General features: G+C 38.2%; 1 non-coding gene across 1 annotated transcript; it reads left to right on the top strand.

Moving 5' to 3' along the window:
• Positions 1–19,591: 19,591 nt before the first annotated feature.
• On the top strand, positions 19,592–19,697 carry LOC149193538 (U6 spliceosomal RNA). Its single transcript, XR_016255375.1, has one exon. It is a non-coding gene; the product is annotated as a U6 spliceosomal RNA (small nuclear RNA).
• Positions 19,698–23,965: the final 4,268 nt, after the last annotated feature.

Consider the following 23,965-nt stretch of genomic DNA (forward strand, 5'->3'; position numbering starts at 1 on the left):
TTGCTCCAGATGATCCCAAGAAACCTGAAACATGGAATAGTTTTGGAATCCTGTCTTCACAAACCAACTTGGAGGATCATACATTCTTCCCACCTTCAGATCCTTCCCCTTCTACTCCTACGCCTCCTCCAAATCCTTCAGCTACGCCCTCAATCTCCGATCTAAACAGCATCCCCGTCTCAACCTCCACTGATAAAAAAAAGCTCCAGATATAGCCCTACAATCTTCCACCATGGAGATAGATGCAGCTCTAGCTCTCAGTATTCAGCAAAAGTCAGATGAGGAAGAACAGAACAAACCGACACACATGGAGGAGGAACCAGAAAGTGTAGATCTGGGAGGTCTGGACATTCTCAAACTGGAAGCGGCGTGTCGACAGAAAGAATTCAGTGATATACCCCCTCGGGAGATCGAAAGACTTGAAGTAGTTTTAGCCAGAGCACAGCAAAACAAATATCTTGGCATTCAGGCAGGCAGTCCTTGGGATGGTAAAAAAATATTGAAAGACTCGAAGAAACGTGGGCGCAAAACGGATCTACAAAGGACTATTATTATTGGAGAAATGCTGGTGGACTCTGGTAGATTCCCCAAGCTGACCAAGTTCTTCAAATCTCTTCCCCATAGTTCCTCATGAAGCTAATCTCATGGAATGTGAGAGGGCTTAATAGCCCTGCAAAACACCGAATGTTAAAAAATATGATCCAGCAAGAAAAGCCTTCATTAGTCTTTCTACAAGAAACCAAAGGCAACAGCACTGTACTGGAGAAAATTCTAAACAAAGCATGGACAGGATGCCACTCAGTCTCTGTGGATGCCTCAGGGGCTTCAGGAGGGCTAGCAATCATGTGGAACCCTCAAGTTCTCTCCCTTCAAGATTTTCATGCCTCACACTTCTTCATTCAGACTACATTCCACCTACTTGGGACCAATATCCATGGTCTTCTCACTAATGTGTATTTTCCACAAGATTTACAAAAAAAGTTGGATTTGCTGAATACACTCACAGCTCTTAACTCTGGCAGGAGCCATCCCCTTTGGATAAGTGGTGGTGACTTCAATATCATCACAACGTTGGAGGAAAAATTAGGAGGTCGAGCAAGGCTGGAAGGGGACAGCATCGGCTTTAAAGACTTCATCCACAGAAATCAGCTAATGGACCTTCAGACTTCTAATGGTATATATACATGGACCAATAAAAGAAGGGGACCACAACATATAGCTTCCAGACTGGATCGATTCCTTTTGTCGGATAATGCCATTCACCTGGGCGGAGACTTCCATGCTTCCATCATGCCTCAAGTGGGCTCGGATCACTGGCCCATAATGCTACAGTGGTCGCGTCCAGGGTCTAAGTGCAACAGACCTTTCCACTTCGAATCCTTCTAGTTTTCTCATCCTAACTTCAAAGAAGTGGTCATCGCTGCCTGGAAATCCTTCATTCCCCCTGCAGGAGCCAAGATGTTTCAATTTCAACAAAAGCTAAAATACCTTAAACAAGTGCTCAAATCTTGGAATCGCACACAGTTTGGTAACATATTTGATCAGCGGAAAGTGCTGGAGCAGCAAATGAATACACTGCAACAATGCATCATCTCTGAGGGAAGAACGGAAGATTATGCGCAACAGGAGCAGGCCCTCCTAACCCAGATTGAAACACGAAGGCAACAAGAAGAGACTCTCTGGCGACAAAAATCTAGGATCATATGGCTTAAAGATGGGGAGAAAAATACTAAATTCTTTCACAGGTCAACCATTCAAAGGAGGATGCACAACAACATCGCTTTCATCAACAATCAGCAAGGGGAGCATCTGGAAGTGCATGAAGACGTGGAACAGGAATTCCAAGATTACTTTCAGGACATTCTTAGGGAACCCCTGGGTTGCAGAAATCAAGCTATACAAACTATAAAGCAGCACATTCCTAAAATCATAAATGCGGATCACAACAATAGGCTTCTACAACCTATCTCTATGCAGGAAGTAGAGGAAGCAATGGCCCAACTCAAGGATGGTAAAGCGCCCGACCCTAACAGATTCACAGCTAATTTCTTTCATGCCTTCTAGGAGCACATCAAAACAGAGGTCTGGGAGCTCGTGGAAGAATCGCAATCAATGCATTGGGTCCTTCCTTCCCTAAACACGACCTTTATAGCACTCATTCCTAAAGTGGAAGAATCCAATAATCCTGATAAATATAGGCCAATTGCGCTATGTAATGTAATCTACAAGCTCATATCTAAATTCATGGCGAATAGGCTCAAACCTCTTCTCCCTCTCCTCATTTCACCAGAGCAAACAGGCTATGTAGAAGGGCGACAGATTCTGGATGGTATCATTCTCTCCCACGAAGTGATCCACTCCCTCAAGATACTGAAAAAACCAGGTATGATTCTCAAACTAGATCTCTCCAAAGCATTCGACAAGCTCAACTGGACCTATATCAAACACATCTTACTTGCATTCGGCTTCAATGCTACCTGGACGCGATGGATAATGAATCTCATTTCCTCCCCCTGCTTTTCCATCCTCCTAAATGGTTCCCCTTCCACACCCTTTCATCCTTCTCGGGGTATCCGTCAAGGCGATCCACTTTCCCCGTTCCTTTTTGTTCTCATGGCCGAAGGACTAAGCCGCCTTCTTCATTCTGCTATCAATTCACACTCTTTAAAGGGCATTTCGCTGCATGGTCAATCCCCCATCTCTCACCAACAGTTTGTCGACGATAATATGCTTTTTGGCCATCCGTCAGTTCAAGAGGCCTCTGCCTTCAAGCTCCTGCTCAATCTCTTCTCAGAAGCCTCTGGTACCACCATCAATGCCTCCAAATGCCACCTCTTTTTCTTCAATACTCCCATTCTCACTCAGAGAAATATAGCCAGGATTTTGGGCTTTTCGATAGTCAAGCGTCCTTCGAAATATCTTGGAGCTCCCCTGTTTGATTCTGCTATCAAATGTGATTCCTGGAGAACCCTCCTTGACAACTTAGAAACCAGGCTCTCCTCCTGGACTTACCGCTCTCTCAACATTGCAAGCAAGATTATCCTAATCAAATCTATTCTCCAAGCCATGCCTCTATATTTGTTCTCAATCTTGGCTGCCCCTAAATGGGTTCTTAAAAACATATGCAATCTTCAAAGAAATTTTCTTTGGGGCTCCTCGGGCCACAACAGAAAATGGGCTCTAGTTAAATGGACGGAGGTTTGTCTTCCGAAATCAGCTGGGGGGCTAGGTCTGAGGGATCCCCTTCACAGCAACAACATCATGGGTGCGCGCATATGGTGGAATTGGATCTCTAAACCGCACACTCCCTGGGGTCGTCTCTGGCAGGCCAAATATGCTCCAGGAAGTCCAAAGGAGGAGCTAATCTGATTCAGTTCAACCACCCCTGGCTCGCTGATTTGGAATGCTGCCAAGCAACATAGCACCTTTATTCAAGCGCACAGCTTCTGGGAAATCCACTCAGGCACCACTGCAAGATTTTGGGAGGATTCCTGGCAACAACTTCCCAAACTTGCCTCTCTCTTTCACAAACCCAAGTGGCAAGCAACCATGCAGCAAAATGAGCAAATCCATGTCCATCAATTCTGGCAGCAGCAAACTCCCCAAGGTTTTCAACTTTGGAGACCGGCAAACACATGGCAGGCCAACTGGCAGGAGGAAACCTATGATGAGATTGATCAAGAGCTCAAACTTAGGAAAATTAAACTTTCTGATTAGAAGGACCAAGTGCGATGGGGATATACTCCCAAGGGCATGTTCACAACCAAGGATAATCTACAAAAGCGAGGATTCATTGGGCCTTCCAGATGTTCCAACTGCAATCTTCATTCAGAGACCATCAAGCATCTCTTGGATACCTACCCACTAGCAGCTCAAATGTGGGAGAGAACAGCACAGTGTAATAGAAGAACAGGTAGAAGGGAGGGAGACATCGTAAATACCATCAGGAACTGGCCTCGGTATCCTTTCCAAAGTCCTCTACTCAATTCCCTCTGGAACCTCCTTCCTGGCTTCGTTTATTGGATCATCTGGAAGGAAAGAAACAACAGGATCTTCAAAAATCACAGTTCGCCTCTTGATACTCTTTGGCTACTTCTCAAGCAGAACCTTCAAGAAACTCTAGCTCTCAGACAATGGCAAGACTCAGATATGCCAGTTTTACCCCAGGAACGCCTCATTCTAGCCAACTGGAACCTAGATCTCACCTCTGTAGATCATATCAAGCCTAATACCTCAATTCACTCTGAGTCTGCCCAATTCTGGTCTCCTCCTGCCATCCACCCTTACAAGCTGAACTTTGATGGAGTGGCTAAGGGCAATCCTGGGCCAGCTGGATATGGTGGAATCTTTAGAGATGCGGAAGGCTCTGTTCTGCATATTTATCACGGATCGCTGGGTAGAGACACCAACAACGCTACCGAGCTTGAAAGCTTATGGAAAGGTATATGCATAGCAGAAATAGAAAACTTGTTCCCTCTAGAGGTAGAAGGGGATTCACAAATTCTAATAGAGGCTGCTATCTGGATACAATCAGGATCCTCAGCAACAAAGATTGCTTCGAGCTGGAGGCTCCTAAGCAGACTGGAACAAATTGAAGAATGGCTCAAAACTCCACGCAGTATCTCCTTCAAGCACATTCGGCGAACAGCTAATAAGGCAGCAGACAGACTGGCTAATCAAGGGGCCGATCAGCAGCTCCCTTTCTTCTCTGGTTCGTTGAATAGTTCCAATGATATACAACTCAAACGCGACTGCACTCTCCTGGTGCAACAAGATTTATCTCTCTCAGATCCGGGTGTTTGAATGTAGTACAGGTACGTGGGAAGCAGAATGGGTGGGCGCGTGGCTCATCTCCACCGCCTCTCGGCCTCTCACAGAACAAGTCTTTATTTCCCCTGAGCTCAAATTTAATGCTGCTTCAATGCAGCCTGTCCCTCCTCTCCGGCCTGTTTACTTCTTAATCATGGCGCCCTCAGCTCATCTCATTTGCGCTACTCCTTTGCGCTCAAGTCCCTCCTTTGCAGCTGCAGAGATTCGTTCTCGAACCATCCCGGGGATACGTTGGGCTCTGGTTCGATGGGTGGATTTCTGGCTGGGGCTTCAGGTTTCTCACTGCCACACCTGCAAATTCGCTAGCTATTTGTCCTCTGCTCTCCCATCCGCCCATCTGGGTGCTGAAGCCAAGCTAGTTCTTATCCTTTTCTGCCTCCTTAGTTTAGCAGGTCGCCCGGATCTTCCTGTTCTTCTGGTAATGCCGAAACTTCACCAGAGGATGAGCTGCAGAAGAGGCAGCTCCCGGGGGCAAACGGGCCACCAGGCCTCCTCCTCCACGATGGATTCCTCGACTTTTTGTTTGGACTTCCGCATGGACCGGTATCCGGCTACAAGGAGTGGTCGGGGAAGGGGTAGAGGAATGCACAATTTGGCAGCGAGCTCTTTCAATTCTGCTACTAATACCGCTCGGCTACAGTTCCCCTGCACTCATGGAAATTTCTCCTTCATGGCCACTGTTACCATAGAGCTTAGCGAGATTAATGCTGGTCAGGAAGCAGTTTCCCTTGGGGTGACTAAGGAAATGCAGGCGGAAGACAGATTTGGCACCATTTAGATGAACTACGAGTAGAGCAAGGCCTCAGGCTCAGGCAAAGGCATGGCATCCCAGATCATGAATGACCAGGCAGGCCCGAGTGTCCCTATCGGTGGCGGCTCTACAAGCAAAGAGGGCCACCCCTCTGAGGACGAAGATGACTACAAATATGGATGCCGCATCATCGAAGAGCAGCCCTCCACTTCTCATGACGTTTAAACAGGTTTGCGCTCTATGGTTTTTTGGAATTCAGTATGCTCGAGGATATTCACTTATCACCTACTTGACTGTCATGATAAGCGCACCAGCTCTAATCGTCGGTTTCCCCTGCGAGAGGAGCACTCCGCTAGCATATGGTTTTTGGTCTCGGTTGCAGTCTCAGGTGCTTCTGAAGTTTGTACTCAGTTTTTGTTCCAGGCAGTGCTTCTCGGTTCACTTGCCATGGTCTAATCATCCTGTTACGGATGTTGTTTGGTCTCTGTTTAAATTTTAGTTCCAAGCACAACAATGGGGGCTTTTTGCTTTTTTGGTAATAGTCATGGTCAGGTTCCTTGCGGTCCTTCAGGGCAATAATCAGCAGGGTATTTTTTGGTTTTTGATCAGCTATGCTATGTAAACATGCCGCTTCTTTGGGCTAGCTTCGCGAGGCCATGGCCTCAGTGTAAAAATATTTTGTATCAATAAAAAAAATAAAAAATAATAATAATAATAAATAAATAAATAAAAATAAAAATAAAAATAAAAATAAAATAAAAATAAGAAATAATTTTTTTTTTTTTTTTTTAAATTGTCATTATATCACTTAGATATTGCGGCAATTCTTTTTGCACAACGTCCATATGAACTGGTACATTGATAATTGATCCTGTTAGGCCAATCTGTGATCGCTTATATCCCCATTGTCTGATTTGTGCAAATGCAATTCTCAGTGACACAAGTCTTTCTTCTAGATCTGAAAGTGTATTTACAGTTGGTAATGGAATGTTACATCTTATTTGTTCAGGTGTTGCAAATTGTGGAAGCTTTCCATTTTGAAGTGCTTTTTTGCAAGCAACACATATGTTTTCATTGTTGAAGGTCCTATTGTTCAATGTCAAATTCATATGCTTTTCTTGCAATTCTGTAGTGAAGCATCTGATATTTTTTGCAAAATGCAATCTGGTACAAACTGCACATGTATTCCTAGGCGTGTCTTCGACTTGTTTCATATAAATGTATTTTGCATCTTTCTTGCTTGGATGGATTTGTTTGCTTATTGTATTTTTCTTATTGTTTCTGATGTTGCGCAATATTTGTTTTAATCCAAGAAATGTCATTCTTGTCTTCTTATTAGAAGATGCTTTTTTATATGCAATTTGCATAGTTCCATCATGGGCATGTTTGATTGTTTTGAAATCATTATTGGATATTTCATTGTATCTACTTCTTGTATGCATGAATTGTTTTATTTTGTGATAACTAAGCCTTGGAAATTTAGTCAGAGCCATTTGTTGTGAGTCATATGCTATCGTAGATTCAATGTTGTTCTTCAAATGTATCTGGGAAACAGTATTTTTTGCTTCTAGCAGCTACTTATTTGGCAATATGTTATCATTTTTGCATATGTCATTGCATTTGCTTCTTGTATGTATGAATTGCTTCATTTGGTGATAAGTAAGCTTATGACACTTGGCCAATTTTTGTAAGCAAGATGTTATTTCAAATTCAATGTTGTTATTGAGATGTATGCGAGAACTAGATTGTTGATTTTCTAGTACATGCTTATGACAAAATATGTTATCATTGTTATGTACATCACTGCATTTGCTTTTTGTACGTATGAATTGCTTCATTTTGTGATAATTGAGCCTACGATGCTTAGTTGGTCGCATTTGTTCTAAATGAGATGCTATCTCAAATTGAATATTATTGTTAAAATGTACTTGAGATATACATTGTTGTTTTTCTAGTATATGCTTATGACACAATTGATTACAATCCTCTTTTGCTTCCATGTACACTTGTTGAGAATTGCGATCATATTTTTGTATCATTGCGTGGTAATGAATATGTAATGTATCTGTTTTGAATGACATGATGTTAACAACACGATTGCATCTCGAATGAGCAAAACTGTAACTGACAAAGTTATTAGCAACAGAGGACCATACTTGGATATTGACTTTGAATATGACAGATATCCATTGCAAACAGAATGGTCCACCCTCTACCTGCCCTTTCTCATATGGCATTGCCATATTTATGAGATATTGTTGCCAGTTGTTATTCATTGCATAGTGTATCACATCAACTATTAGGTATTGTTCTAAACAATGCAATGCATCTTGATTCTTATGCATAAGTGCATTGCAAAAAGATTGGACAATGTAAAGTCGCAAACACTGTGCATCAAATTCTGTTGCTACTAAATAGCAAATTGCATTAAAGAGACTGTCACCGCAATTAGATGTCATTTGTTTTGCCATTGTTAATTCATTTAAAAGCATATTATGTGCAATATGCATCCAATGGCTTTCAATATCTTTGCAAATAGATGACAGGTAGATATTAGATTGTTTAGAAATGCATATTGGAAACTTTTGGTAAAGCAATGGTTCATAATGACCACTAACAGGATTTGCATCATGGAAGAGAATGCAATATGGAATTGTATTTTCATGTTGATTAAAAAGCAAATATCTTGTTTGCCTTGTCAATGACCAAACTCCAATTGATATATCTAGCCATTTAGCTAACCAACGTATGCAAAAGGTATCCCCCCATAGCCCTCGTTCAGACTCCTTTATATTTGTAGATGCAGAACAACGCATTTTATGAAGATATGTACCAATATCATTAATTCCATGTAACTTGTATAGGAAGTCAGATGCTAGTTCATATTCATATGACTCTATTGCTTCAACATCATTATTGTTTAAGCAAAAAAGAAAATGTTCTATTAACCCATTTCGTAGTTGATTTGAAGTATAACGAAAATGTAGAAGCATTTCAAATGAGTCAAATAGACAATCTCCTACAGTATATGAAAATGCATCTAGTCTAAAGAGACCATTTCTTTTTAATACACAATCAATGTTGTCAGGCACAATGCATTGTAATCTAAATTTGTAACTGTCAACATCTATTATTTCTTCCATCATTTCCAATTGCTTACCAGAGTTGCCTTGTGCAATTGTCTTCATAGAAACTCAATTACTTTAGCAATTTTTACTATTGCTGTTATCTACAGATTTGCAAAAAATATTGATCAGATTAGCAAAAACTAAAGATGATTGTTTCCAACAAAATAGATATATTAAAACAATAGGCTCTTGCATTATGTTGCCAAACAAATATCAAATTTCTAGCAACAAGTCATATTTAGAAATGACAAAGGAATTGGAAATGAAAAAATCGCTTTGGAAAGCAATATAACTTGATAAAGGAAGCAGTGGAAAGACATAATGAAAATGACTGGGATGGAAAAGTTGCAACCGAGTCCTTTGTTGATGGATAGCAGGTTGGCGAGGACATCTAGGCTTGTGAAAAATGCTATAACTGATGTGGTAATGATCATTATGGAAGTTGCATCTTCATGCATTTTCCCCACGATGTTATTACATGTAAACTTTGAGTTAATCATATACAATTTAAAACCTTCATAAATTTCTAATAATAACAGAAAACTGGAAGCCATCTATGTACAGGATATCTTGGGGCCTATTATGCGGAACTCCATTTTCTCCTTCCACTACAGACACTTGCGGGATTGGAGTGATCTATAGCTGCAGGTCTCCCTTACCGGGCCAGGCCGGCCACCCATGAATAAAGAAATGAATAGATATCGCATGGGCCTTCCTTCAGTTTGCTATATATAGGATGCGCTGATCGCATTTTGTTTGTGTTGCATAGATGTTCAAAGCACACGCTACACAAAGTAGCTCACTACCACTATGTTATTGCTAGGGACTGAATCTCATATGGGGTGTTGATCATGATTATAGCTAGAAATAGGATTAGATCATAAAAACGACTAGACCAATTCATCGAATATCAGAAGGTGGCTCTCATCTCTGTCGTAATAAAAAATATGACTCTATGTTATAAAAGGAAAGTAACAGTAACCATACATGCTCTGTAAGTGAATATAGTTTTAAATATTAGTATGGAAAGGAATAAGGAACAAAATTTTAAATCAAGAACAATTTCATAATGAGAGTGATGTGTATGAAGAGGCTGTAAGCAAAATAGAGTTTCATCAACAAGATTTTACAGATGAAATCCAAAGAATTCCTTATACAGAAAGTTATAGTTCCCATGGATCTAGAGCTCTGATCAAATTTTTGAGCATATGGGCCTATTCAGAATTGAGCAAAACCTCTAAGGGCCACGTACCACCATTCATGCCCATGGATCGTAGAAGAGCTCTGCTCATGCCTAAAATATCTGTCAGATTCTTATCAGATTTCTGACCAGAAAGAAAGTCCATTTGCTACATGATTAGCTTACTCCATTTGGCATTTGCTCATAGTAGGTAACTCCAAAAGCTGGTCCCCACTTGCAATGGGGTCCTGATTCAGTAGTGAAGATGGAGGAAGGTTGAGTCACCCATCAAGGTTCATTTCTGCGAGAGACATGAAAAAGCAATAGGGGCCACATTAAATCCTGGCTGACTTTGATGGAAGGGTACTCCCTATCAGGGCAGCCTAGCTGGACAAAAGTGCCTATGTTCAATGGTTTGCCTCTTGAGTGCCATTTTGCCCAGAAAACTAGACCACTTTCTATAGAGATTGAAAGCAGTACTTTCAAAAATAACAGAAGTTGGTCTCAAACCTAACTAACTTGCATATCATATGAATAGAAGGCCAGAGATAGGTGAATATTGTGAAAGAATCACACATACCAATCCACCCATCACTAGTAGCCCAGTATACAGTAGTGGCAACTGAGAATGCAATGATTATAGCTAGAAATAGGATTAGATCATAAAAACGACTGGACCAATTCATCGAATATGGAAAGGTGGCTCTCATGTCTGTCGTAATAAAAAATATGACTCTAAGTTATAAAAGGAAAGTAAGAGTAGCCATACATGCTTTCTAAGTGAATACAAATTCAAAATTTGTATGGAAAGGAATAAGGAACAAAATTTTAAATCAAGAACAATTTCATAATGAGAATGATGTGTATGAAGAGGCTGTAAGAAAAATAGAGTTTCATCAACAAGATTTTATAGATGAAATCCAAAAAATTCCTTATACAGAAAGTTATAGTTCCCATGGATCTGGAACTCTGATCAATTTTTTGAGCATCTGGGCCTATTCACAATTGGGGAAAACCTCCAAGGGCCACGTACCACCATGCACGCCCATGGATCATAGCAGAACTCTGCTCATGCCTAAAATATCTGCCAGATTCTTATTAGATTTGCGACCAGAAAGAAAGTCCATTTGCTACATGATTAGCTTACTCCATTTGGAATTTGCTCATAGTAGATAACTCCAAAAGCTGGTCCCCACTTGCAATGGGGTCTTGATTCAACAGTGAAGATTGAGGAAGGTTGAGTCACCCATCAAGGTTCATTTCTGTGAGAGACATGAAAAAGCAATAGGGGCCACGTTAAATGTTGGCTAACTTTGATGGAAGGGTACTCCCTATCAGGGCAACCTAGCTGGACAAAAGTGCCTATGTTCAATGGTTTGCCTCTTGAGTGCCATTTTGTCGAGAAAACTAGACCACTTTCTATAGAGATTGAAAACAGTACTTTCAAAAATAATAAAAATTGGTGTCAAACCAAACTAACTTGGATATCATATGAATAGAAGGCCAGAGTAATTAATAAAATAAACGGTGGAAAGCAATGGGAACCTCATTAATCCAAAAAAAGATCAAAACGCTTGAGAAGAACTTTTAAAAGTAGTTGTAATCACACAAAAAACCCTAGCAAAGTGATGTTAGTTTGTTAAAGTACAACAAATAGATAAGTAGCTAACATTGAAAAAGATTAGAATCTTATAGTAACTTTAAAGTATCTCAATCTTAAGAGAGAGATGAAAACCACAGTAATATTAACAAAGTTACTCTTGGCAGAATCTTTGAAAAAATCACTATAATGCTACATAAAAGCCAAATAAATGATTCCTATATCCATCTCTTTTGGCCTGATATATAAAGGTGAAGGTGGTACCAATAAATGTTAAAGTTGGTTTTCTATACAGCCACACCACACAACCATATAATTGAGAATATGTACTACAGATGTAGCTACAAATGAAGGAGTATGCACAATCACAGTGCTGTGTCTAGTAGTTATTTTAAAGTACTTCAATCCTTCCTTGCATAAATGTATGCAACATATGCCAATTTGATGTGGAAAAAGTACAATTTTCGAAACTAACTTCTAATGACAGTCAATCTCAAGTCGTTCTGTGTCAGCCAAAATATGACATAATTGAATATAATAAACATTGTTGGGTGATCTTAATTTGTTAAAGTACAACAAATAGTTAAGTAGCTGACATTGAAAAAGATCAGAATCTTAAGAGAGAGATGAAAACCACAGTAATATTAACAAAGTTACTCTTGGCAGAATCTTTGAAAAAATCACTATAATGATGCATAAAAGCCAAATAAATGATTCCTATATCCATCTCTTTCGGCCTGATATATAAAGGTGAAGGTGGCCCCAATAAATGTTGAAGTTGGTTTTCTATACAGCCACACCATACAGCCATATAATTGAGCATATGTACTACAGATGTAGCTACAAATGAAGGAGTGTGCACAATCACAGTGTTGTGTCTAGTAGTTATTTTAAAGTACTTCAATCCTTCCTTGAATAAATGTATGCAACATATGCCAGTTTGACGTGGAAAAAGTACAATTTTCCAAACTAACTTCTAATGACAGTCAATCTCAAGTCATTAAGTGTCAGCCAAAATATGATATAATTGAATATAATAAACATTGTTGCATTATACTTAAGCTGGGTGAAACATTCCTATTGCAGTTGGACCATACATAGGTGGTATACAATCTGTAAGTGAATACAGTTTTAAATATTAGTATGGAAAGGAATAAGGAACAAAATTTTAAATCAAGAACAATTTCATAATGAGAGGGATGTGTATGAAGAGGCTGTAAGCAAAATAGAGTTTCATCAATAAGATTTTACAGATGAAATTCAAAGAATTCCTTATACAAAAAGTTATAGTTCCCATGGATCTGGAACTCTGATCAAATTTTTGAGCATCTCGGCCTATTCAGAATTGGGCAAAACCTCTAAGGGCCACGTACCACCATGCATGCCCATGGATCACAACAGAACTCTACTCATGCCTAAAATATCTGTCAGATTCTTATCAGATTTTTGACCAGAAAGAAAGTCCATTTGCTACATGATTAGTTTACTCCATTTGGCATTTGCTCATAGTAGGTAACTCCAAAAGCTGGTCCCCACTTGCAATGGGGTCCTGATTCAGCAGTGAAGATGAAGGCAGGTTGAGTCACCCATCAAGGTTCATTTCTACGAGAGACATGAAAAAGAAATAGGGGGTCTCAAACCTAACTAACTTGGATTTCATATGAATAGAAGGCCAAAGTAATTAATATAATAAAAGGTGGAAAGCAATGGGAACCTCATCAATCCAAAAAAAAGTCAAAAAAACTTGATAAGAACTTTTAAAAGTAGTTGTAATCACACAAAAAAACCCCAGCAAAGTGATCTTAATTTGTTAAAGTACAGCAAATAGTTAAGTAGCTGACATTGAAAAAGATTAGAATCTTATAGTAACTTTAAAGTATCTCAATCTTAAGAGAGAGATGAAAACCACAGTAATATTAACAAAGTTACTCTTGGCAGAATCTTTGAAAAAATCACTATAATGCTACATAAAAGCCAAATAAATGGTTCATATATCCATCTCTTTCAGCCTGATATATAAAGGTGAAAGTGGCCCCAATAAATGTTGAAGTTGGTTTTCTATACAGCCACACCACATAGCCATATAATTGAGAATATGTACTACAGATGTAGCTACAGATGAAGGAGTATGCACAATCGCAGTGTTGTGTCTAGTAGTTATTTTAAAGTACTTCAATCCTTCCTTGCATAAATGTATGCAACATATGCCAATTTGATGTGGAGAAAGCACAATTTTCCAAACTAACTTCTAATGACAGTCAATATCAAGTCGTTCTGTGTCAGCCAAAATATGATATAATTGAATATAATAAACATTGTTGGGTGATATTAATTTGTTAAAGTACAGTAAATAGTTAAGTAGCTGACATTGAAAAAGATCAGAATCTTATAGTAACTTTAAAGTATCTCAATCTTAAGAGAGAGATGAAAACCACAGTAATATTAACAAAGTTACTCTTGGCAGAATCTTTGAAAAAATCACTATAATGCTACATAAAAGCCAAATAAATGATTCCTATATCCATCTCTTTCGGCCTGATATATAAAGGTGAAGGTGGCCCCAATAAATGTTGAAGTTGGTTTTCTATACAGACACACCACCCAACCATATAATTGAGAATATGTACTACAGATGTAGCTACAAATGAAGGAATATGCAGAATCGCAATGCCGTGTCTAGTAGTTATTTTAAAGTACTTCAATCCTTCCTTGAATAAAAGTATGCAACATATGCGAGTTTGATGTGGAAAAAGTACAATTTTCCAAACTAAATTCTAATGACAGTCAATCTCAAGTCGTTCAGTGTCAGCCAAAATATGATATAATTGAATATAATAAACATTGTTGCATTATACTTAAGCTGGGTGAAACATTCCTATTGCAGTTGGACCATACATAGGTGGTATACAAAGCAAACAAGCTGCACCCACAACATTTGACACTGCAACCAAAATAACCATATAGCAAATAGCAAAATACATAGTTATAAGCCTTCAAATTTTTTTATTTTTAATAAAAATTGCGCAATGGAAACCCTTGGAACAGTAACTTGCAAGCAGCTTATATATGCAGAACATTACATCACTAATGAAATCAGTACCTAACAGAGGTGAAATGCATATACATTTCAAGGATTACTGCCAAAACGGTGCGAAAACGATGCAGAGAAATCCTAAACAATGCTAAACCGCAAGATTGTCTAGGCAAGCCCAAAAATACCTGTCAAATAAAGATGGACCTCAAAGGCTGTCAAATTAAACTAGACCTCAAAAGCTGTAGCAGTTCACTGCTCTGAAACTGTAATGTATAAAAGCAAAGACAAACTGTAACGTATCAAGCTAAAGACAGAGCTTTTAAAAAGACACCTGTAACACATGAAAAAAAAATGTATAATACAAAAATATATTTCAAACACGTAAAATCCCATGGGCCCACAATTTTACCACCTGCCTGCCTCTCGTCCTTCTTGCATACCCAATGTCTTTACCTCTGTCTCTTTTGCATGTCCAACGTGTCTACCTCCTAGCTAACCAACTCATTAAGCAAAACCTCAGATGCAGCTAACTCCGGAGAAGTATCTTAGATTCGAAAGGCCCTTGATGAAGACGGCCTTAGAAGAAAAGAAACCCACACTTACTTTGTTGAGAATCAAAAACCCACCATTACGCAGATTGGTTCAGTCGACTAAAGACCGATAGGGGATTCAAAGATAGAATTAGCAGCATTTCTCCCCGTAGCGACATAGCTTCTTCCAACCGAGCCCTATCAATCGAGCGAGCCCTATCAATGTGAAATGGAGAAATCGATGTGCTGGGTTCACCCAAGGCTGGGAGATAGCTGCCCATTAGAAGTATTGAAACCAATTGATCGTGTGCCTAAGGTTTCCTCGCGAACCCACCGTTACGTGGATTGGTTTAGCCCAAGACGAAACCCACAGTGATCAGGGTTGGCTTAGTCGGTGTAAAGCTCTTATATACAAACAGGAACCTAGAGAAAAAAGAAAAATGGAGGGCGTTCTTCCCTACGTGCATAAAGCCCTCACTCATCGGTATGGGCATGAGCCTAAACCTCCTAAACCTCCTTATCAGAATCTTCGTACAGCAGAAAGCTCAGATTACCTCAGCTCAGATTTGTCAGGCTTTAACCACGGCCTGCCTGCAATTCCATCTCTCCATGAGCGGAGATTGTCACGCATAGCAATTGAAGAATACAAGGATGTTATGAGCCTGAATGTTAAGCTGTCTCACAGATCAGGAGGCAGCCAAGAAAAAGGAGTCGAATCGTCAACGATAAAGGGCATTTAGGGTTACGATTATGAAGGAAATTGTGAAGGAGAAGACGGCCTGTTTTAAGCTACAGCAAACCAGCTTGATAGCTAGGCTTTACGAAAGCCAGGCCAGTACAGATAGGATAGCCCTTACACTATAGCCAGTACCGTATAGCTAGTACAGTGACAGGATAGCCGTAAATGGATGATGGGCATGGCAACGACTGGCAGCCAGTAAGCTAGAAGTATAGCCACTACAGTGACAGGATAGCCGTAAATGGACGATGGACATGGCAACGAAATACAACTTAAGAAATACAACTTAAGAGAAAGAGGTGGGTCGCCCATTTAAGCTACAGTAAACAGAGAACTCCTATACCTGCATGGGTTAAAACCTAGCCCCTTCTTAACAACAATGGATAGCTAGGAAGATGAGGAACAAACAAGCAGAAATTACCTCCACATGCACAAAACTAGAGGTAAACGAGCAGAAATTACCTCCACCCTCCTTGGCAAACCCCTCCTTGACTGAAACTCCTCCTCTCTTCCTTGGCTGAAACTGAAGCTCTCCCCCTTGACACCTGAAACTGAAACTCTCTGCTTTGATTTGAAACTCACTCTCTGCTTTGCTCCTCAAACTCTCTCGAAACTCACTCTCTGCTTTTCTCCTGACACTCTCTGCTCTGCTCCTGAAACTAGCTCGAAACTGAAACTCACTCTCTGCTCTTGGCTCACGGCACATGCAGAGGAAGGATTTGTGGACAAACGTGGATGCCTGTGCACAACCATTAGACATCTGGCACTAGCTGCATGCAGGGCACCGAGAATATGCATGAATGGAAAACAGGCACCCTGAACATGCATGAAAGGAAAACTTTGAGCAGCAAAAGAAATAAACTTTGGATAAAATAAAGATATCCATCATAATGTGCCTCGAAACAAGTGAGGTTTACAATAAGAGGTGTAAGTGAAAAGTTTGGTTAAAATTTCGTTGCGCGAAATTGGAATGCCCAAACCTTAGCTTAAATTTTGGTGAATAGCGCGGTCAATGGAAACTAATATGAATTCAACGCATAGCGATCGCCAATAGTCCTTGATTTGCCGTAGGCAGGGACTAATAAGATGAGACTGATAATGAATTATACATAATACAATAAAATGACATAATGAATTATACATTATACAATAAAATGACACTCATAATGAATTATAGCATAAAATGAAATTTTTTAAACAGGTAAACTTAAGATTTTTTCTTAAATTACGAGTTATTCTTACTTTAGAATTATATATATATATATATATATATCCTTTTTTATTTTCATATTACATTTGGCTTTTAGCTATAGCCTGAGGTAAAATAACTTTTCAATCATGTAGAATGAAATGAACTTTTAATTTATGTAGGTAATCGGTACTCTCCATAAAATAGTCTAGTCTTAAAAGGCATCATCCAACACCTACCATTATTCCATAATGTCATGACACTTACCATTCCACCAAATCCAATTCCTATTCCCAACCCTAAGGCAATCAATGAAACATGCTCATCCACATAACTCAGCCATCCTTGACCTTTACTAGAGCTACCTGCTTCCTCCTCATCCTCCTTTTTCATTTGCTGACATGCTTCTAAAGGATTGCCACATAAGCACTTGTTCTTTTGAAATGAAGCCACACTGAAGGTGTCAAACTGTGTTCCTTTTGGAATTCTCCCACAAAGCTTGTTATTTGAAACATCCAAATAATACAATTCCGTTAATTTAGAGAGATCTTGAGGAATTATTCCATTCAAATTGTTTTTGGACAAGTCCAATTGCTCCAGAGTAGATATTTGACTAAGTGATGCAGGTATTTGTCCTTCCAAATGGTTTCCAGATAAATTCAACAACCTCAAGTTGCTTAAAATTCCCATACTTGAAGGCACTTCACCACTAATATTATTGTTAGACAAGTCAAAAATTGTATTTTCTGCCAACACATATGTCAAAGTGTACTCAGCTCCCTTGATAATAACTCTCACATCCTCGTATAGTGTATTACCACTAAGATGGGAAGTCGCGGGGATTTTGAATCGTTGTAGTCCATCGAGATTAGATGGTATTCTTCCATTAAACTTATTGTGGGATAAATCCAACACCTGCAAGTGACGAAGATCTTTTAACCATGAAAGAATATCACCAGTGAACTTATTATAGCCAACACTTAAAACTCTTAAGTCATAAAAAGATGCAAGGTACTCTGGTAGCTCTCTTGTCAATTTATTGTTCCTCAAATCCAATAATTAAAGTTTGGAACAATTGGCCAAAGAGGCTGGAAGAGTCCCAGAGAAGTTATTAGAACGAGCAGAAAGAAATTCCATAGAAAATGGAAACCTTATTTTCAAATCTCGACTTTTCTCACAACTTCAACATTTTTAAAGCAAATCATTTCTTTAATGTTGGTGGTATTTTCCCGGAGAACATGTTGCCTGAGAGTACCAAAACCTCATAGCTTTGCAGTTCCCTAAAGATGCAGGAATCTTTCCATTAAACTTGTTTCTGGACAAATCTAATTGTTGTAGTGCCATACATTCGCCAATACCTTTAGGAATTGATCCCTCTAACTGGTTTCCGGATAAATCTAAATTTTGAAGTGAAACCAAACCATTAGCAACTCTCTCAGGTATGCTACCCTCAGGTATGCTGCCTGTTAGATTGTTTGTACCTGGATGCGGCCGGAGAAGTTATTTGCACCGAGATTTAGGTAGGTCAACTGACTCAAATTGGCAATTGCTCCATGGATGTGGCCAGACAAGGTATTAAGGGAAAGACCTAGTAGGGTAAGGGGAAGCCGAAATATGCTCATGGGCAGGGGCCCTTGAATTCTGTTCCCGTCCAAAACTAAATCTGTAAGTTGAGAACAATTACCCAGTGCTGCAGGGATATGACCAGTTAGTGAGTTGCCGCGCAAGCGCAGATGTTCCAACTTGGCTAGACCACCGATTTCTGCTGGGATACTCCCTGTCAAGCTGTTTTCTGAAAGTCTGATCCAGTGAAGACGTGTACAATTACACAATGCTTTTGGAATAAAGCCGTGGAGCAGATTAAAGCTGAGATCAAGTATTCCCAGCGCTTTAAGCTGCCCAAATTCTGGTGGAATTCTTCAGTGAAATTATTTTGAGAAAGATTAAAAGTACGCGATAATGAAAGGTTTCCAAGAGATGGAGAAAGACTACCTTCCAATTGCAGCCCAGGAAGTATGATGGCAACCACTCTCTTAGTTCCTTTTCTGCACCAAATGCCAGTCCAGGAGCATACTTTCTTAGAGTTTTCTGCCGTCCAGTTGAGCAGAGATCCATATGGATCGGATGTGATCACCTTCCGGAATGAAAGAAGAGCCTCCACGTCGCTTGTATCCAAGGATGATGCCAATTCACCTTCCTCCAGCTTCCGTTCATCTTCCTTGCGAACAAAATCATGGGGCTGAAGAGAAATACTTCCGCGCGGCATGTTGTTAACCAGATGATCATCGAATAAACGCTCTTCAAGGTGAATATGGTATGGGTTCCTCGACTCACTAATAGTAATTGTAGCTACCATGATCACAAAGCACAGGAGCCCTGGCATAGCTACAAAACCGTTACCCATTTTTCTCTCTCTGCCCGACACTAATGGAGTTTGGTTCTTTGCTATGTCATGTCTCCACATACATATAAATACTAATAGAGTTATCATGTAAACCCGCGGAATATTGCAGGGAGATACGTGTTATACGGTAAGAATTTGGGAGCGGGGACGCGGAAACCTTAGTAAAGTTACTTTCAAATTCGTTTGTTGGCAGTGTGGACTGGGACATTTTTGACAACGAAGTTGAAGATATCTGAAAAAATTGGAAGGATGCAGAGAAGATTCGCAGGCCCCTGCCAAACTGGATACGCATTAATAAGTTTTTATGTTTTTAGTGTGATGATAAGTTTTCTTACTCGTTAAAATAGGATTAAAATAAGTTTTTTAATTAGCCGACATTATTTAAATGTTTTCTATAGTTTTTTATTTTTTATTTTTATTTTTTTTAGATTTTTTATCATTTTTATTTTTGTGGATATAGGAAAATTTCAATTCAAGATTACACATAAATTTCAAATAAATTATATTATAATTAACCATTTTAAATCCATTTATTCATTCAAAAATATATTTTAAACAAAAGAAATCACAATTTTACTTGAGATTCTAATGAAAAGGTTATCTCGTTTGGCCCATCAATAAACCTAACAATCACATTTATAATTTACAATTAAATATATTATAATTAATAATTTTATAATTAGCTATTAACTAATATTGAAATATTATTAAGAAACCTTGAAATTTGTCAGTGGGCAAGATGGACTCAAACCTATTCGGTGGACAAAGTTAGGACATGGAATTTTAAATATAATTGACAACTTTAAATATAAATATAATTAATTTAAAAAAAAAAAAAAAACCCTGAAATTTGTGTATAGGCAGTGTGGACTCATACATATTTGGGGGACATACAGTGGAATTCTAAAGATAAATATTATTGATAATTTTAATATAAAATATATACAAAGCCATCAATAAACCTAACACACATTTGTAATTTACAATTAAATATATTATAATTAATAATTTTATGATTAGTTATTAACTAATATTGAATTATTATTAAGAAACCTTGGAATTTGTTGGTAGAGAATGTGGACTCAACCCTGTTGGGTGGACAAAGTTAAGACATGGAATTTTAAATATAATTGACAACTTTAAATATAAATATAATTAATTATAAAAATACCTTGAAATTTGTGTCTACTCAATGTGAACTCAAACATATTTGGGGGACAAAGTTAGTGTTGAGTGGGACATACCGTGGAATTCTAAACATAAATATAATTGATAATTTTAATATAAAATATATACTATGCCATCAATAAACCTAACACTCACATTTGTAATTTACAATTAAATATATTATAATTAATAATTTTATGATTAGTTATTAACTAATATTGAAATATTATTAAGAAACCTTGAAATTTGTTGGTAGGCAATGTGGACCCAAACCTATTTGGTGGACAAAGTTAGTACCTGGAATTTTAAGTATAATTGACAAACTTTAAATATAAATATAATTAGTTATAAAAAAAACTTTGAAATTTGTGTGTAGGCAATGTGTACTCATACATATTTGGGGGACAAAGTTAGTGTTGAGTGGGACACACTGGAATTCTAAACATAAATGTAATTGATAATTTTGATATAAAATATATACTATGTCATCAATAAACCTAACACTATCATTTGTAATTTACAATTAAATATATTATAATTAATAATTTTATGATTAGCTATTAACTAATATTGAAATATTCCGAAGAAACCTTGAAATTTGTTGGTAGGAAATGTGGACTCAAACCTATTCGGTGGAAGGAAAAAGTTAGGACATGGAATTTTAAATATCAATGACAATTTTAAATATAAACATAATTAGTTATTAAAAAAAAAAAAAAACCTTGAAATTTGTTGGTAGGCAATATGGACTCAAACCTATTTGGTGGACAAAGTTAGAACATGGAATTTTAAATATAATTGACAACTTTAAATATAAATATAATTCATTATAAAAAAAGCCTTGAAATTTGTGTGTAGGTAGTGTGGGCTCATACATATTTGGGGGACATATAGTGAAATTCTAAACATAAATATAATTGATAATTTTAATATAAAATATATACTAAGCCATCAATAAACCTAACCCTCACATTTGTAATTTACAATTAAATATATTATAATTAATAATTTTATGATTAGTTATTAACTAATATTGAAATATTATTAAGAAACCTTGAAATTTTTTGGTAGGAAATGTGGACTCAAACCTGTTTGGTGGACAAAGTTAAGACATGGAATTTTAAATATAATTGACAACTTTAAATATAAATATAATTGGTTGTAAAAAAAACCTTGAAATTTATGTGTATGCAATGTGGACTCATACATATTTGGGGGACAAAGTTAGTGTTAAGTGGGACATACCGTGGAATTCTAAACATAAATTTAATTGATAATTTTAATATAAAATATATACTATGCCATCAATAAACCTAACACTCACATTTGTAATTTACAATTAATTATATTATAATTAATAATTTTATGATTAGTTATAGTTAATATTGAAATATTTTTAAGAAACCTTGAAATTTGTTGGTCGGCAACGTGGACTCAAACCTATTTGGTGGACAAAGTGATCTGTTTTTGAATGATTAGTTTTGTTATGCTAATATCAATTACATATTTCTAAACATATGCTTGCTTATTGCTTCTTGTATTAGGGTTTCCTTAGTTGTTTGTGCATACAATCAGGTAAATTTCCTTAAGTTTAAATGACATTCATGAGCAAAATAGCTTCAAAAACAAATATTGAACAACATTCATTCAAAGTTTAACAAACCATCAAAGAGACAATTTAACACATTGTTTTGATGAAGGAGTTCACCCATCCTAGGTTACATCTCCTTGGTCTAACTTCCATGGCTTGGCCCTCTATACTATCTCAATGTGGAAAAATGCTATTTTAGAAAGCTCTATGGCTCCTGATACCTGCACTAATGTGTTCAGAATGCCCAAATTAGCTAAGAACACCTCTTCCTGAGCTTCATTTGGTCGAAAATTGCCTTCTCTATGACTCGGTCAGTCTTTTCCCAGAAAAGTTCTACTAAATCTGGAATGACTCCAGTTAGCACGCTAAATTTGGAGGCAAGCCCGAAATTGGGGGCTCCATCAAATTGTCATAGTTTTAAACTGCAGTTAATTAATAGTTTAACTGCGCTTAATTAATTTTAAATTTGGATTAGCGCTAACAAACCTTAACATCCGGCAGTTATATTGGGGGCTATCACATGTAATGGTTACCGCGCAGCCTTGGAGGTGACTATTAGCTTAACCGTCAAGTTCTATTGACTACAACCGTCGGAGTTTGTGGATCGGTGCAATCACTTGTGGAAATAACATTGCGGTGTTAATGTGTTGAATTGTCCGTTGGATGATATAACCTGTAACGGCGTGGATTGTGGGTTGGCGTTCACATGCAGAGGGTTGGCCCTCCTAACTGCCCGATCCAACATTAATAAAGTTTAAATGTATGCAGAGATCATAAGGGGTAAGCAACACATGGTAATGCGGGTGGTTAAGTCGTGTGGACGGTATGTCGCAGGTCGCAGGTTCGACCCTGACCTCCACCATAAAATTTTGCTTCACTATCAAGACTATCAAGGCCTTTGGGAGGTACCACGTGACGGCCTCTGGGCTTGCCACGTGACATTATTCCATTGGTCCAAAAATAAACCAATCAGATTGCGCCAACACACCACTTGTACAACCCAAGCAAAAAACGATGCCACTTGTCCATCTGTGATTCACCGTTGACCACCATTGACCATGCCTAGCCACCTGCCATGTCATCAGTACAGACTGCTGACTATGCAGTGATTGGACGTTTTTTTTGCAAATTTCGCATGTTTATAAAAGCGATCAAAACACAATAACTTTCTCATACGAACTTGGTTTTAGACGAAACGATTTGCATTAGGATTGTTTTTCTGAGATGGACACAGTCGCTCAGGTTTTGAGCCATTCTGAGAACTTGATTTTTGAGCTAAATGTTGAGCACCTAATCATTCCTCCCCACTAGAAGCCTTTTGAACCCCAAAAGATACTATCAATTGTTCAGCAAGTGAGGGTACAACTCCCTCACCTTCTCGATCCGCAACCATTTTGCTAGAGAAGGCTTTTGTCCCTTGAGTCCCACTCTAAGGTATTCGACATCCCCTCTCTTCGAAGTTTTGATTCTTCTGTCAAGTATGAGATCATCCTGAAGCTCATCTAGATATTCTGGTGATAAATCATCTATTGATGGCAGTTGAACATGCTCTCCTTGTTCATCAATCAAAGGAGGCTCGAATAATATCAAATTCTCAACATTAATAATAGAGTATATTTGCATATAAGGAGGCAAATCAAGCTTAAAGGCATTGTTACCAATATTTTCCAGAATTTTAAAAGGACCATAAGAGATTGGTATAAGCTTTTTACCTTCCCCTTGAAGTCTCTCTTTGCTAATATATAACCAAACTTCGACGCCAACTTGAACTTTGTGATCAACCCGGTGTTTGTCATGCCTTGCCTTGTAGCTGCTTTGACTT

Source organism: Pinus tabuliformis, chromosome 2_2, assembly GCF_031772625.1.
Source record: "Pinus tabuliformis cultivar Carrire ecotype Pingquan chromosome 2_2, CPIR1, whole genome shotgun sequence".
Lineage (NCBI taxonomy): Eukaryota > Viridiplantae > Streptophyta > Pinopsida > Pinales > Pinaceae > Pinus > Pinus tabuliformis.